The sequence below is a fragment of the Triturus cristatus genome, chromosome 1_1 (genome assembly GCF_964204655.1).
Source record: "Triturus cristatus chromosome 1_1, aTriCri1.1, whole genome shotgun sequence".
Taxonomy (NCBI): domain Eukaryota; kingdom Metazoa; phylum Chordata; class Amphibia; order Caudata; family Salamandridae; genus Triturus; species Triturus cristatus.
The window spans coordinates 133,073,426-133,091,164 of record NC_140579.1 but is presented as its reverse complement, the minus strand read 5'-3'; positions in this window follow the sequence as shown (position 1 = coordinate 133,091,164).

Sequence of the window (17,739 nt, the reverse complement as noted above, 5' to 3'; positions counted from 1 at the left end):
GTCTCAGCCTCCGTCAGCCGTTCACTGTGCCCCTCCAGCTTGGCCGCCATGTTGTCGACACGCAGCGTGATGGTGTCCAGTTTGCCATGGACGTCCTGCAGGCTCTGCTGGATGGCCTTCAGTATTCCCTCCATGCCTGCAGGCGTCGGCTCTCCTGCATCCATGGCAGTGTCCGACGGCGCCGCAGCGCCCTTGGTCTGACGTTTGGCCTCAAATGGGAGTTTGGTTTGCGTCTTCTCCGGTTTCCCCATCTCGCGGCCGTCCTCCGTCGGTCCCCCGGGGACCCGGCTTGCAAGTCTATCGAGCGGCGACGGCGCACCCGCAGATGCAGTGGACTCCAGTCTGGCAGGGCACCAGTCCCCAAGGCCCTCTCAGGTCTCCAGCCGATCGTGCTCTTCACCACCGCACTTTTCACTGCCCACACCCTTCCGTTCACGCCCAGCCGCAACGACGGCCAGACCACGCGGTGCCCCCTTCGCCTGGTCAGTGAGCAAGGGGGGCAGGGCGCCAGTGTGCAGCGTGGTTCTTAATACCCGGGGGCCCAGTCGTTCTCCGGCCACCGCACGCGGCTCAAGTGGGGGGCAAGGAGCAATCCACTATGCGCAGGCAGGGGTGGCTGTCATCTCTCGCGCGCCAGGCCAGTGCGACACCCTCCAGGCTCTCCCATGTAGTAATGGCCAATATGTCGGTGGTCTCTGCACATCTCCCCCAACAGATGCGCCAGGTCGCAGTTGTCCCATTAGCGCCTCAGCGCGGTGCCAGCGCCACACACGCGGACAATGTCACAGCAGCCACCAGGTCGGCACCCGCCCCCATCCCGGGCGGGCGGGCGGGCAGCGCGCAGCGGCCTTCAGAGCCGATCCCGCATCTTCCTCAGCCTCCTTCGTTGTCCCCGCCGCGGGGCGCCCTCACCCGGCCTCAGCAGTCACCACGCGCCCTCCATTCCTCGAGTCCCGCACAGCCACGAAGCTCCCAGCTCACCAGCGCTGGTCCAGCCTGCGGAGGCAGCAATCAGTGCAGTAAGCTCCTTCCCCCGCGGCAGCCCGCGTCCGCGGTCACAGCGGCTCCCGACCTCGGCGCGCCTCCGTCCTCCCGGGCGCCGCCATCTTGCCAGCCGTTAGATGCACTCGCATCGGGATGTTCAGCTCCGCCTTGCCGGGGCCGCCGGGCCGCTCGGGCGATCTCCGCACCCGCCACGGGTGGACGCCGACCTCCGATCACCGAGGCATCAATTTCGAGCGGCGGCGCTTCTCTGATCACGCCTGTTGTGCCATTAAGTCTCCCCGTCCGGCGGAGCTGTCTCAAGAGGCAGCCATTCCGCTGTGCGCCCTCTAGCGCCCCTCAAGAGTGGCACATCGTTGGGGGACACAGTAAGAAACCTGACTCATCACCTCCACACGCAGTAAGAAAACGACGCATCACCTCCGCTCCGGTAAGGAACTGACGCATCACCTCCCCTGCACTGCAGTAAGGAACCGATGCATCACATCCCCGAAGCACGGAATTGACGCATCACCTTTCCTGTGTGTAAGGAACCAACGCATCACCTTCCCTGCGGCCATTTTATTTGCTTTGAGTGACGCATCCAAGGTACTTTTTGTAAAAGTGTTGCATTTACAACTTGCATTGAACTGAACTATTTCTACCATTTTAAAAGCCTCACTTTTAATACTGTATTTTGGATTTTTGTCGTTTGGTCTTGTTTTGGTTTAGATAAAGATTACTTATTTTTCTAAACTGGTGTGGTGTTCATTTGTAGTGTTTTCACTGTGTTACTGTATGGGTTCACAAATGCTTTACACACTGCCTCTGAGATAAGCCTGTCTGCTCGTGCCAAGCTACCAAAGGGGTGAGCAGGAGTATAACTTATTTTAGAAGTGTATCCCCCTTACCCTGACTAGAAGCAAGGGTCTTTATTTGGACAAAGGTACCTACCTCTGCCAACTAGAGACCCCCATTTCTAACCCTTTTCATAAAAGAAGGTATCGGCGAATTCACCTAGACCCAATTTTCGATCACCTTTGTAGTGTTAAAGGGTGGAACATTTTGCAACATGCATTAAATAACGCATATATGTCAAAGCGCCAACATTTAGTAGAGATTATACTCTTTTAGGTATGGTGTTGGCCAAGACCTTTTGATTTTACTGAAATGTTCTGTATAATATACTAACCTAAAAGGGCTTCAGCCAGCTGTCTTCATCCATTGTTCTGCGGTGTCATTCACATGTTACTTCTGCCCACTGCAGCATACAGTGTGGGGCAATGGGTCAACCTACTTAAGTCACTGGTTAACTTCACTTTGAGTGACTGCATGTTGCTCTTTCACAATGAGCACATCAACACACAAGGTCGTTCACTAGTACTGAAGGGTTTCTGTTTTTACTTTTTAATCACTGATATGATGATAGGACACTTCTGATGTAACCAATGTGCATTCCACCCTGATCAGATTCTGTCTCCTGCCAGTGTTGTAGCTTTTAGAATGCCTTTTGTTTATCTGACTACTACAATTTCACTGCATAACAGATTGTGTCGATTTGAAACTGGTATGTATTGACTCATGCCTACTGTCTTTCTTGCCTTCTTTTTTGCCTTTTTTCTTTCCTTCCGGACAAGGTCACAGAAGAACATCTCACCGCCTCTCTCAGCACCACCAAACCGTCAACATCAGCAGACACTAACACTTCAGTATGCAACCTCCATCGATGGATCTCAAACTGCGCCAACACTCTGGCACCCCTCAAGAAAGCACCGACAAGCAACACTCCAAGAATGCCAGCTGGTTTACTCCTGCTGTCCATGAATCCAGATGCACCCGTAGACAGCTCAAGAAGAGATGGAGGAACAAAAAAGACCCAGAAACCCGTGCAACCTCAAAACCACTGTCACTGCACACCACTTCCTCCTCAAAACCAAAAAGAAAACAGCCATCCAAGACAATCAATGCCAAGGCACACAACCGCAAAGAACTCTTCACCATCATCAAGGCATCCCACCCTCCCAACACCTCTGCAAAAAACTCTGCACTTTCTTCCACCAAAATATTAGGCAGATCTATGACAGTTTTAACACTCAAGACCGTCACACCACGCCCAACACCACTGCACCCAACCACACCACCCCCAACAGATCCTGCTCAACTGGATCCCGCTCACCACAGATGACACACTCAAGACCATGAAGAGCATCCACTCTGTAACCCCCTCATACCCTTGCCTGCACTACATCTTCTATAGAGCAGCCACCTCCATCGCCCCTGAGCTTCGCCGCACCATCAACTGCTCACTCAAGACCACAACCTTCCCCGATAACTGGAAGCACGCCGAGATCAACCCCCTGCTGAAGAAGCCATCCGCCGACCTGATAGACCTCAAGAACTTCAAACCTATTTCCCTGCTCCCCTTCCCAGCCAAGGTCATCGAGAAGACCATCAATGCCCAACTCTCCAAGTTCATCGAAGTGAACCACGTTCTGGACATCTCCCAATCCGTCTTCCAAAGCAACCACAGCATCAAGACCGCACTCCTCGTCGCAACTAGCAACATCCGCTCCGTCCTCAACCAGGATGAAACCGCAGCCCTCATCCTGCTGGACCACTCGGCCGTCTTCAATACCATCTCCCACCACAACTTAATAACAAGACTCCACGATGCCGGCATCTGCAACAAGGCCCTGGACAGTATCCACTTCTTTACCGGCCAAACACAGTAAGTCAGACTACCACTATTCCTCTCAGAACTCACAGAAATCAGCTACGCAGTGCCCCAAGTCTCCTCCCTTAGCCCAACCCTCTTCAACATGTACTGCGCTGCCATCATCAGGAACCAATAATCTCAACATCGTCTCCTACACTGACAACACCCAGCTGATCCTCTCCCTCACCAAACAACCGTCAGCCGCTAGAATCAACTTCAACAGCGGGATGAAGGCCATTGCCACGTGGATGAATGATTAACTTGGACAAGACCGAAGTACTCATCTTGGGACCCACCCCCTCAGCTTGGGACAACTCCTGGTGGCCTGCCGCATTGGGCACCTTCCCACCCCCATGGACCACACACATAACCTCAGCATCATACTGGACTTCTCGCTCACAATAAACCACCAGATAAAATCTGTATCCTCATCATGCTTCCACACGCTCCCCCTGCTTCGAAAGACATTCAGATGTATCACCACCAAATTCAGCAAGACAGTCACCCACGCATTCATCACCAGCAGACTGGACTACGGCAATGCACTCCATGCCAGTGTCACCCAGAAACTCCTCAGGAAACTACAGAACGTTCAAAACACTGCCGCCATACTGGTCCTAAATATCCCCTGCCGCAGCCACATCACCAAACACCTTTGAGACCTGCACTGGCTCCCAGTCAACAAAAAAATCACCTTCAAGCTCCTCACACATGCCTACAAAGCCCCCCACTATGGAGGACCAGCATATCTGAACCTGCCTCTCATTCCACGTACCCATCAGGCTGCTTCGCTCTGCCCAACTGGCCCTGGGCATTGTCCCACGGACCCACAAGACCAGAGCCAGAGGAAGATCCTTCTCCTACCACACCACTGGAACACCCTGCCTCTCCACTGGAGGCAATCTCTGTCGCTAACCCAATTCAGGAAGGATCTCAAGACCTGGCTCTTCGACTGAACCTCAGCGCCTCAACGGATCAGCCGCCCCTCTTCCCCCCCCCCCCCCCCCGCCCCCTCAGTGCATGGAGACCCTCCCGTGTGAGTAGCCGTGTTCGATAAACCCCTGATTGATTGGTTGATTGATTTCTGTCTTTCTTTTTACTTCGTTGAATTCTTTCCTGCTTCCTGTCTTTATTTCTTTCCTTCTATCTTACCTTCTTATTTGCCTTTGTTCTTCTTTCCTTTATCTTGTGTTCTGTCTTTCTTTCCAGCTTTCATTCCTTCCCTTTTTAACCTTTGTTTCTTTTTTCCTTCTTTCCTTCCTTCTTTCTTTCTTTAATTTTACTTTCCTGCCTTCATTCCCCTTTTTTTCTTTTCTTTTATTTCTTTCTTTCTTTCCTTCTTTATTGCTTACTTTTTCCTGCTTTCTTGCTTTTAGCTTTTTCTTTCTTTCCTCCTTGCATTCATTAATTTTCTATTCTTTCTTTGTTTCTTTAGGAAGTACTATGGTACTGTGTGCTTCTCTTAGACCATTAGTCTGTAGTTGTATCATTCATATTTGTCATGGGGCAGTGCATCAGCCTAGTTCAGCCATTGGCTTACTTCACTTTGAGTTGCAGCCTGCTTCCCTTTCGCAAGAAGCACATCCACACAAAGTGGTTCCCTTCCGTGCGAAAGACTACTATGGTAATGTGTGATGTTTTTAGACCCCAAAATATTTTTGCCTTCAGCCAATGTTAGTTTTACATTGATGAGGGCCCAGCAGCTCCGTGAACAATAACGTTTTGTAAAATAAGAAAAAAACTAAATAAAAAGTGCCAAAGGGTTGGCGGCCAATGCCAGATCTTTTGGCTTTGCCAGTGCTTGTTTCGCTTAAGAAACATACTGTCTCTGTAGAGATTAGTGCAATCATCTTTTTTCCAAAACTTAATTATCGTTGAAAAGAGTATTTGGTCATTATTTACCTTGACCAGGTATTTCTGTTAAATACCTAATCTGACATAGAATTTTAAGTGAACGGGTTTTCGTCTGTGTTTTAGCTACAGATTAGGCGCTTGTTTGTAAAAATGCTTTCCGCTTATTTTTTAAATGAGCAGAATGGCGTGCACCATTACAACAGCGATTATAAATCTTCTGCAACTTGGACCGTTTGTGAATCTGTAATGAGGAGGCAATGCCGTAAATCATCTTTAAATATATTTATTGTAAGAAGGTACTCATCCACCTGCCAGCTCCTGGGTCCGCCCACAACTGCCAAACCCAGAATCCCCAGAGCATTCCCCTTTCCAAAACCACCCTGACATTCCTATGTTTCCACCCCTGATACCCATCTTCAGCCAGATACTACACAACTCAATTATTTAAAAAAAAAAAAAAAAAGAATTTAGCATCAACATTCCCCTTATCAACTCCCCTCCAATAAACTGCTTGAACAACACATTTGCAAGACTCTATATACAAAACGTAATAATACAAAATCCATATAATGAGTGGATGTTCTCTTCACCCTATTAGAATACATGAGCATAAATGTTACATGACATTGCAAGCACGGCACAAAAGTGCGATCACACAAAATCCTTGAGATGAGCTGGTGCTCTCTTTACCCTCTTAGAGCACCTTTATCCGCTCCCTCCATCTTTCCCAACAGAAGTATTTTCTCCTGACCCCACATTTTCACCAATGGCCCTTCCATTTCCTTCAAACCCTCAGGATGGAGGAGACACTCTACCATACCTCAGAACCATCACCCTTTTCAAATGCCCAATTCGACCATCACTTACTTTGACCGGATTAATAAATGACTTTATCACCCTCATTGGTGGTCCAGGCTTTCTTCCTTGTTTCACCCCCACTGGTAACCTTATCCTGACCCAATCATCCACTGTCACCACCACTCTTTTCACTGCCTGATTCTTGTCGTAATGCTCTTTTCTTTGGAGCATTTTTCCCTGCTGTTTCTCATTCCATTCATCATTCCCCTTCAACTCCCTCTCATCAAACGGACCATTCTACGGAAACAACACCAGAGAGTATTGCCATTGTCCCCTAAACAGTACTCTTCCCTGTAACCGAATGTGGAGTGAGGGATATATCTCCACCCTAGCTTGAATCACCTCCCTCCAGTCTTTTGCCTCCTGTTTGGCTTCCTTGAGAACACGATTGAACCTCTCCACAACACCATTGGATTCAGGGTGACAAAGAGCAAATTTCTTATGTTTAATTCCCCTCTGTAGGTAGAAGCAATGTATCCCTTGGTAGAAGACTATAGAACCATTTGGCTTGAAATGGAATCACAAGTTCCAAAAAGTAAAGACTAACAGCCCATGTAATAGATCTAAATTCTGCATTCCTAAATGCCCGTGATAGAAGGACAACTCGGAGCTTTGCTAACGGATGAATTTAAGCACGTACAGATGTAAGGCAAGGGTAGAGACTATCATTTCCGTGTTTCTGTCTTCACATCAAGAAAACTGAAACTTTTGTTTGAAAAGAGAATATCTGAATTTGAATATACGTGAAGATCTGTAGAAAAACGAAACGTCATAAGACGATTGGAAAAGGTACTTTATTGAGCCAAAGGCACATTACCTAAATCCATCAGATATTCTGGATTTCTGCATAAACTAACTAGGAGCACGGGCCAAAAGTACACCAGGTTGAATATGTGATTATATGTATCGGTCAATTTAAATAAGGATTCAGACCAAAGGCAACTTTACAGTGCCAATAGAGAGACTTATAATATTTGTCTTGAAAAAGATGGGACATCGATAGAACCATCGAAACGCATCAACGCTTCATCTACATAATCTGTGGAAGTAACTAATTCTGTAGATATGGAAAACTAGATTATATCCAGGTTTAGTCACATAATTGTTCAGAACGGATATGTTCCCTTAATGACAAAATACATTGTCTTTTCTCTCTCTGTTGATGTAATGTCTTTGTGTATTAATAGAAGTATATGAATTTTGTTTTTTTAATGATTTTAAAAGAATAAGAATTTGAGACTGAAAGCTATTAAAATTGTTTTTAATTGATTTTATAATGTTGTGATATCTGTGACTGTTTTTTTTTTACATAGAATAATATATTTTGGCGATACAGCAGAAACTGTTGTATGTGAAACTTTTTTAGATCTATTACATGGGCTGTTAGTCTCTACTTTTTGGAACTTGTGATTCCGTTTCAAGCCAAATGGTTCTATACTCTTCTACCAAGGGACACATTGCTTCTACCTTCAGTATTACTCTATTCCCTTGGTGTGGCACAAGGGGTCCCTCTCTCTTTTTGATATAATTCCCCTCTGTGACGGAAACTCCTCCATCTCATTCAAGACTAATTGCACCCAGTTATCCATTGTTAACGAATCCAGTATGCCTTCCCTAGCTAAAACCTCACTCAAAAATGTCACTAATTCTTTAGTCTATATACCCTGAGTAACACCTTTCTCCAGCCACCTAGAGTAAAGATCCGCCATCACCAGTACATAATACTGCCAAAACGTATTAGTTATAGGACCCAGTATATCCAGTGCCACTTGTTTTTACCACCACCATCGGACTCTAACAACTGGTCACCTCCCCGACCCATGACAGCCTCGCCACCTTCTTCCACTGCAAGATCATAGATATCTACGACCACATCTCAAGCCAGGACCCACCCACCCCACCCCACCCTACCCGAATTCACCTCACCCAAATGCTCCAGATCACAGCTGACCTTGCTCAACTGGACCACCCTCACCACAGACTACTCCCTTAGGATCAAGAAAAGCTCTGGAGCCCTCTCAGACCCCTATCCCCCACCACATTTTCGACCAAGCCGGCACCACCATCTCCCCCGAACTCTGCTGCACCATCAACTGCTCCATCGAGTCAGCCACCTTCCCTGAGGACTGGAAACACACACAGATCAACCCCCTGCTAAAAGAAACCTCTGTCGATGGACCACAAGAATGACAGACCCATCTCTCTGCTCCCCTACCCAGCCAAAGTCTTTGAGAAAGGCCATCAATGCCCAACTCACCGAATTCATCGAAACAAATGACACCTAGGACCCCTCTCAATCAGGCTTAAGAAGCGACCACAGCACGAATACTGCACTCTTCACCGCGACAGACAACATCTGCACTCTCCTCGACGGAGGCGAGGCCACAGCCCTCATCCTCCTGGACCTCTCTGCCGCCTTCGATACCATCTCTTACCACACCCTCTGCACAAGACACAATGCCGGCATCCACAGCAAAGCCTTAGAGGGATCCTCATCGGCCAAAACCCAGAGATTCAAGCTACAAACTGCTCTCCTCAGAACCTGTAGAGAACAGCTGCGGAGTCCCTCAGGGCTACTCTCTGAGCCCCACCATCTTCATCATCTACATGGCTCCGCGTGCAGCCATTGTCAGGATCCATGGACTCAACATAATCTCCTACGTTGATGACACAGCTGATTCTCTCCCTCACTGATGAACCTACAGCCGCCAAGAACAACTTCTACAATGAGATGAAGGCAGTAGCCATCTGGATGAAGGACAGTTGCCTCAAACTCAACTCTGACAAAAATGAATTCCTCACACTGCGCTCCACTCCCTCTGGACCCCTGGTGGCACGCAGTGCTTGGAATCCCCCCAAACCCACTGACCACACACGCAACCTTGGCATCATCCTCGACTCCTCTCTCAATACACAGCCAAATCAACGCCGGCTCATCCTCCTGCTTCCACGTGCTCTGCCTGCTTTTGAAGATCTTAAAGTGGATCCCCACCGAGTTCAAGAGAACGGTCACTCAGGCACACATCAGCAGCAAGCTTGACTACAGCAACGCACTCTACGCCGGCACCACCCAAAAACTCCAAAAGAAATTGCAGAGCATCCAAAATGCCTCTACCAGACTTATCGTGGACATCTCCTGCTGCAGCCATCTCTCCTGTCATCTGAGACATCTTCACTGGCTCCCAATCAACAAAAGAATCACCTTTAAGCTCTTCACTCATGCCTACAAAGTCCTCCACAACACCAGACCTGCATACCTCAACCTCCGCCTGTCCTTCTACAGACCCATCAGACATCTCTGCTCTGTCCAACTGGCCCTGGCCACTATCCCAAGGATCTGCAAGACCTCAGCTGGAGGAAGATCCTTCTCCTACCTCACAGCAAAGACCTGGAACTCTCTACCTCTACATCTCAGGTAATTACCATAGCTGCTTCAATTTAGAAAGGACCTCAAGACCTGGCTCTTCGACTAAAGCTGTAGAACCCCTCCATCCCCAGCACCATGAGACTCAGGTGATAAGTCTGGCTACACAAGAACATGGATTGAATGTTTCCACGGACCCTCTGGTTGTTTCACCATAGGTTGCGTCCTCGTCTCACACCCCTTATCGCTATTCCTGCACTCTAAAGAGTCCCGGATCTTGCTCCATTTGTGTGTCTTATCCTGGCCATCAAAAATTGAGCCTTAACCTCTCTGTTGATAATTGTGGAGTATCTAGTGGTAGAGGCGGTAATTATCACTTTTATTAGGCAGTTGTATTGTGATGCTAACGTCCGAGTGCGATTCAGCAGAGATGGCGAATGCTCTGGTAGCATTAACAACAGAAGAGGGGTTAGGCAGTGGTACGTTTCATCCCCCTTCCTGTTTTCCATGTATACGAACCAGGCGGAATCAGTTTCAAGGTCATGACTGAGAGATATGGCATATATTTGATTGCTCCCCCTCCCTATATTACTTTACACCGATGATGCAGTATTCATTGCTAGAACAGGGATGGGGTTGCAAAACTTAATTGATGATTATATTGCTTTTGTGAACGATTTGGATCTGAAAGTCAATGGCACCAAACCTTGTACTATTGCCTTTGGGGTAAGCCCTGGACAAAACTGTCTTCTGTGCTGAAGGGCTCTAGTTGTGTGAAGACCCAACCTTTTCCTACCTGGGGATCCTCTTCATTCCTGGATCTCCGTGATAGGTAATAGGTGTGCCCCGATGGAGAAATCTATCAATGGTGCTTTCTTTTCCAAATAAATTGGGCACAAAGGCGATCAGGGAACTCATCATATATGAGAGTAAAAGTGGCGTTGGCTTCATATTGTGCTAGGGTATGAGGAATGGCTAATACACAGAGCATCCAAAGGGTGCAAAATTCTTTTTTTTTTTTAAATCTTTTAGCTCTTCCCCCAAGTTGCTCAAATTTCATTTCTCATTCGGAGGTGGTAGCCTTATGTGTAACAGATATGATTAAGATGGCTCCGATTCTGCTGTGGCAGTCTTTATGGTCAGAGGAAACTGGTCTGAATAAACTAATCCTTATGGCTAGCTTGACCTTAGATCATCCTTTGGAGATCCTGTGGTTGAGATGCGTGAAGTCTTGCTGTGAGATCGGCTTCGTGGATCTCTTCAACAAACAAGATTCTTGCAGCATGCTTACTAAGGGCAAGTTGAAACTGTGCTCAGAATAAAGCTATGAGGAAAGGATTGGAGGCGGAGAAATCAAAGTCATCCATTGTTGCCTATAGTTTGATGTCCCTTCAGAAGGGCCTACAAGATTACTTGACCCTAGTGCAAAATGCCCAGCATCATTTTTTTGTTATCAGATTGAGGGCTAATCTGTTGCCATTGATGGTGGGGTTCCCTGCTAATTGATATTCTTTGTCAGATCTTTTTCTATGCCCCTGTGATGGTGTTTCCCTCCCTAACAAATTAGCACATTTTATTTTCTGTCAGTATTATGAGCTTCCCAGAAAAAAGATTGTCCTACCTCTTTTTTAAATATATAACATAAAACAGTGCAGACCTGATCTGCTATTTCTGCAATAACTAAACAACCCACTTGTCTGCTGTTCTTATCTATGGCAGATTTAAAAAATGAGGAAAGATTTCCGGGTGGACTCATTTTAATCGAATTGTATTTTTGCACAGTTATGAGTTTTATTTTAATGCAAAATGTTATGATTATTGTTTTTATGTACTTATATGTTACTGAAGAGTAACGAATAAAGTTTATTGATGATGATGGTGAGCCTTAACCTCTCCATGGTCTTGCTAAAACCTGGATGACCCTGATGAGCAATACCTTTCAACTTCATTCTTAATCTTCCAGGTGAAATAAGTTTAGTTCCTCTCCACAATAGCCCATGATGCCATGATAGTTTGTGTCTTACCTCCTAAAATTCTGCACATTCAGATGCCATTTTTTTTAATTGACTCCAACCCTGTGCCATCTGTTGTTAAACCAGTTTCAACTCTACATCACTGCCCAGATATCCTTTCTACTCACTCTCCGATATGACTTCTTCTGGTATGTCAGACACTTTGTAGTCATCCAGATCCCACTGATCCTCTTCCCCCAACCCATCAACATCAGACTGATTAGCTTTCACCTGCACCAACCTGGGCAAGCAGTCTGACACCCAATTCTCCACTCCTGGAATGTACCTCACTCTGAAATCGAACTCCTGCAGTGACACCACCCATTTACTAATCCAGCTTGACAATGCATCAAGTCCTTCTTTAAAAAAAAAAAAATTACTTTGTGATGCTTATGATCTACTAACGCAAAAACAACAATTGATGGACAGAATGCAGAACAATGTCATACATTCACCCCAGTACAGAGATCTGGGCCTAAATCCATCGTTTTTTTGCTCACCATGCCATTCCAGTTTGAACCCAGCCATATGCAAATCAGTCTTGACCCTGTGCCTCATGGGAACAGTCCAGCCCGAACTGCCAAGCCAGGTCCTCCCTGGACTGGAAACAAGCATCCTAGGACCGGTTTCGGGGTTTCACCCCTCTTCAGCCAGGATAGCTTGATTCCAGTGGCATGGAGAGCACGGGACTCACGTCTGAGCATACCCGTCCCACTCGGGGTGACAAATGCAAAAACAACAATTGATGGACAGAATGCAGAACAATGTCATACATTCACCCCAGTACAGAGATCTGGGCCTAAATCCATCGTTTTTTTGCTCACCATGCCATTCCAGTTTGAACCCAGCCATATGCAAATCAGTCTTGACCCTGTGCCTCATGGGAACAGTCCAGCCCGAACTGCCAAGCCAGGTCCTCCCTGGACTGGAAACAAGCATCCTAGGACCGGTTTCGGGGTTTCACCCCTCTTCAGCCAGGATAGCTTGATTCCAGTGGCATGGAGAGCACGGGACTCACGTCTGAGCATACCCGTCCCACTCGGGGTGACAAATGCAAAAACAACAATTGATGGACAGAATGCAGAACAATGTCATACATTCACCCCAGTACAGAGATCTGGGCCCAAATCCATCGTTTTTTTGCTCACCATGCCATTCCAGTTTGAACCCAGCCATATGCAAATCAGTCTTGACCCTGTGCCTCATGGGAACAGTCCAGCCCGAACTGCCAAGCCAGGTCCTCCCTGGACTGGAAACAAGCATCCTAGGACCGGTTTCGGGGTTTCACCCCTCTTCAGCCAGGATAGCTTGATTCCAGTGGCATGGAGAGCACGGGACTCACGTCTGAGCATACCCGTCCCACTCGGGGTGACAAATGCAAAAACAACAATTGATGGACAGAATGCAGAACAATGTCATACATTCACCCCAGTACAGAGATCTGGGCCTAAATCCATCGTTTTTTTGCTCACCATGCCATTCCAGTTTGAACCCAGCCATATGCAAATCAGTCTTGATCCTGTGCCTCATGGGAACAGTCCAGCCCGAACTGCCAAGCCAGGTCCTCCCTGGACTGGAAACAAGCATCCTAGGACCGGTTTCGGGGTTTCACCCCTCTTCAGCCAGGATAGCTTGATTCCAGTGGCATGGAGAGCACGGGACTCAGAAATGCCAGAAACCGGTCCTAGGAAGCTTGTTTCCGGTCCAGGGAAGACATGGCTTGGCAGTTCGGGCTGGACTGTTCCCATGAGGCACAGGGTCAGACTGATTTGCATATGGCCATGTCTGAACTGGGGTGGCAGAGTGGGCTAAAGAACGGTGATGGATTAAACCCAGATCAGTTGACTGGGGGTGAGTGCTTGCAATGTTCAACACTCCGTCCATCATTTCCTTTGGTTTTTGCTTTGTCCGCCATAAGTTGGCAGGGTATGCTCAGACGTGAGTCCCTTGCTCACTTTGCCACTGGATTCAAGCAAGCCTGGCTGAAGACGGCTGAAATGCCAGAAACCGGTCCTAGGAAGCTTGTTTCCGGTCCAGGGAAGACATGGCTTGGCAGTTCGGGCTGGACTGTTCCCATGAGGTACAGGGTCAGACTGATTTGCATATGGCCATGTCTGAACTGGGGTGGCAGAGTGGGCTAAAGAACGGTGATGGAGTAAACCCAGATCAGTTGACTGGGGGTGAGTGCTTGCAATGTTCAACACTCTGTCCATCATTTCCTTTGGTTTTTGCTATGATCTACTAACACCTCAAATTTACTGCCCCACAAAAATGTCCCCAATTTCTTGACTGCTCAAAAAGTACAAGGGCCTCCTTCTCTGTCACCGAATATCTGTGCTTTGCACCCTTGACTCCTTCAAATAAACGTTATTGTTCTTTCCTTTCCATCCTTCTAATGTTTTAACACCGCTCCCAAGCCGTTCACTCTTGCATCTGTTATCAGATATGTCTTAACTAGTTAAAACTTGCCAACGAAGGGTGCCTTGGCCAGAGCCTCCTTCAAATCACAGTACTATTTTCCACATAGCTCTGACTACAGAAATCTTACCCCCCTTTTCAACAAACCCCTCATGTTATATGCTCGGCTTGCAAAGTGTTGAATGAACTTATGATAATATTCTGCCATACCCAAGAACTTAAGTAAATCTTTATATTCTGGGATAGGAAAATTTTTAATGGTGTCAACCAATTCTTTATTGGGTTACACTTCAGCACCCCATAATCTGTGTACAAAATACACAATCTCCTCACAACCAAACCTACATTTGCTCTACTTCAGGGTCCATCCTCGCTGCTTAAAATATTTCAAAACCATCTGCAGCCTACTGTCATGATATTCCCTTGGCGCACCAAACACAAGCACATCATCCTGATAAATCTAGATGTCCTCGACCCCCTCCAATACACTCTCCATCACTCTCTGGAAGGCCGAGGCAGCTGATATCGAGACAAACGGCATCCAATCAAACATATGCACTCCAAAGAGTGCTATAAAAGGCATCAGAGATTTAGAACCTTCCTCCAATTCTACTTGATGATGCGCACTGAGCAGGTCAAGGATAGAAAACACACTTGCACCTTCCAGAGTCAGCATTTTGGTGATGTTAGGCAGAGGGTACCTGTCAACAACAACTGCTTTATTTAGCCCCCTCAGGTCCACACAAAACCTGATCTCCCCTGAAGGTTTTTTCGCCAAAAGTACTGGCAAATTCCATTATGCCGTTTCCACTTCCTGGATAATGCCTTCCCTCTTAAGTCTGTATTTTTCCTCCTTCATGGCTTGTTTCATAGGAAGAGGAACCACCCTGTAGAATTATTTTTCAATTCAATCTTATGCACATACCCAATGAGACAATGCAACACATTTTTTAAAATGTCTGGGAACTCCTCCGCCCAACAATGTGGTTGTGCATTTTCTCCCACAGCCTGCACATCCTCATCCTGACACTCTCCCAAGACTGCCAACTCCTTCTCCACTTTGTAACACATCCTTCCTTCCTTCTCAATACAATAGGTGGTTCACTATTGGGACCTAACATGACTTCCAGTTCCCTTTGTTGACCCCAACTAATTATACTGTCCCCTTTACATGGAAAATAAATCTTTCCTGCAGTTAAACGATCTTTGTATTCCAACTCACCCAAGTAGAAACCTGCCAATTTTATTGGTTGGCCTACATATGACAATGGCCTTCTATCTGGTTTGAACAAATTCACCCTGGATGCCAGCATTTTTTTCATAGAAAGATTTCAGAACCAAAGTAATTTTTGCACCAGAATCAAATAGCACTTCCAGCTTCATGCCATTTATACATACCTCGTCCACAGGCCCCCATTTTCCAGAGTCATGAACATGCAATACAATTTGGGCACATTATAAGTCATCATAACAAGTATCTTGATCATTATCCAAACCCGCCACTTATACTCTATTATTCTTGTTCTTTGTCCTACAGTTGCTCGCATAATGACCTTTAATCCCACAGGTTCTACAAATCACACCCCAGGCTGGACACTTTTTTATCACTGGCCATATGACCACTCGCACCACACCTGTAACATCTTCCTGTGAATTTCTTTCTCTGTACGCTCTCACCTTAGGCATCCTCCAGTTTTACTTTATCGACCCTCGGTTTCGGATCTTTTTCCACACCGGTTCTTATCCTTCTTAATTACATCAACACATTCTAATGATTGTTAAATTTTCAAGGCTTTTGGGGAACATGATATAGACATGCTAGGGTATTTTGTTGATGTCCTTACATGTCACTTGTTTGGGCAGAAAAATCATCACAAATGTATGTGGCAGCCAAATGAAGAAACATTATTGGTTGGCAGGACCTAGCCAGGTTGGGCATAATGCTTTTTTTTTTAGATTTTAACATCCCAGTTGTTGTTGCAGATAACCAAGTTACCGGATGAGGAGTTGTCAGAAGGCCATGTCTTCTCCAAATTTCCACAAATTATTTTCTGAAAACATAGGAAAAATCACAAAATGTAAACACTGCACAAAGCTCAAAGAAAAATCTAAACCTATGGTACACAGTGCAAGACTGTTTCCTATGAGTATTAGGAGTGAGTTGAAAGTGTTGTTGGACAAGTTATGCTCAGAAGCGAAATCACAACCCACAGAATCTCCTGAGTGGGTCAATCCAGTGGTAATAGTCAGGAAAAAAATGGTAAGATCCGTCTATGTGTGGATTTCAACACTCTAAATCGGAATATCCTAATTGATTGCCATCCGTTGTCTAAAGTATAGGAACTATTGGTGAACTTGGGAAATCCAAAAGTATTTTCTTTACTGGACCTCAAATTAACATACCACCAGATTTTGCTTGCTGCAGAGAGTCAAAACCTTACTACCTTTATTACTCCGTTTGGAGCTTACACATCCTTACAAATGCCCTTTGGTATGGCCTCTGCAACCACTGTTTTCCAAACATTTATGGACACAATCTTATCTGGAATTCCTGGTGTTCAGGGCTTTCAGGATGATGTTCTTATTTTTGCACACTGTCAGGGAGCACAATCTGATTCTGGAAAGGGTTCTAGGCATATTTGAGGATATTGGCATCACATTAAAGAAGGATAAACGCAAATTCCTAGTCAATCAGTTACATTGCTTAGGTTATTGTATTTCTTATCAGGTTATTAAATCCAACATTGCGTTAGTACAGGCCATACAGAAAAACACTCCATGTGACAACAAAGACACTTTGCGTTCATTTCTGGGCCTTTGAGAATATGATTCATGGTTATGCCATAGTGGTTCAACCTCTAAGACTGCTTCTTCAAAAAGGACAAATATGTACCTGTTCAGAAGAGGCTAACAATGCCTTTTTGAAATTAAAACATTGATCACTTCTGGTTTGATCCTATCTGCCTTAACAGCTGGGAAACCGTATTTTATAATGGTGGATGTGAGCCAGCTAGGACTAGGGGCAGTGTTATCCCCGTGGGTTAATACAGAGGAACACACCGATGACTTTGCTTCCCGGTCTCTGGCAACTACTGAAACTAATTACAGCACAATAGAATGGGAAGCACTGGCCTGTTCATGTTTGACAATAGACATCCTGTCAAGAATGTTGATTACTGCATAATGCTCATGTTGTTTGTACTTTGTATATTTCAAATTTTTGTTGCACTACCTTTCATATGCTTTTATACCCTATGTGCCTTATACTATCCTTATCTTGTAAAGCGCTCTGATACCGCTGGGTCTAGCCAGCGCTATATAAAACCTTCAAAATAAATAAATAAATAAAATAAATTACTGGATTGGGGATTGGGTTAATATTAAAAGTAAAATAGAGTAAAACAAGGGAGAATCCAAATGTACCCTTCTCTTTGGGATTTCCAAAGTATCCAACATTATGTTAGAGGATAAGGCTGGTGGATCAGAAGGAGTCTGGTTAGAATTTCAACTGTACGAGCAAGAAAAATTCAAATAAC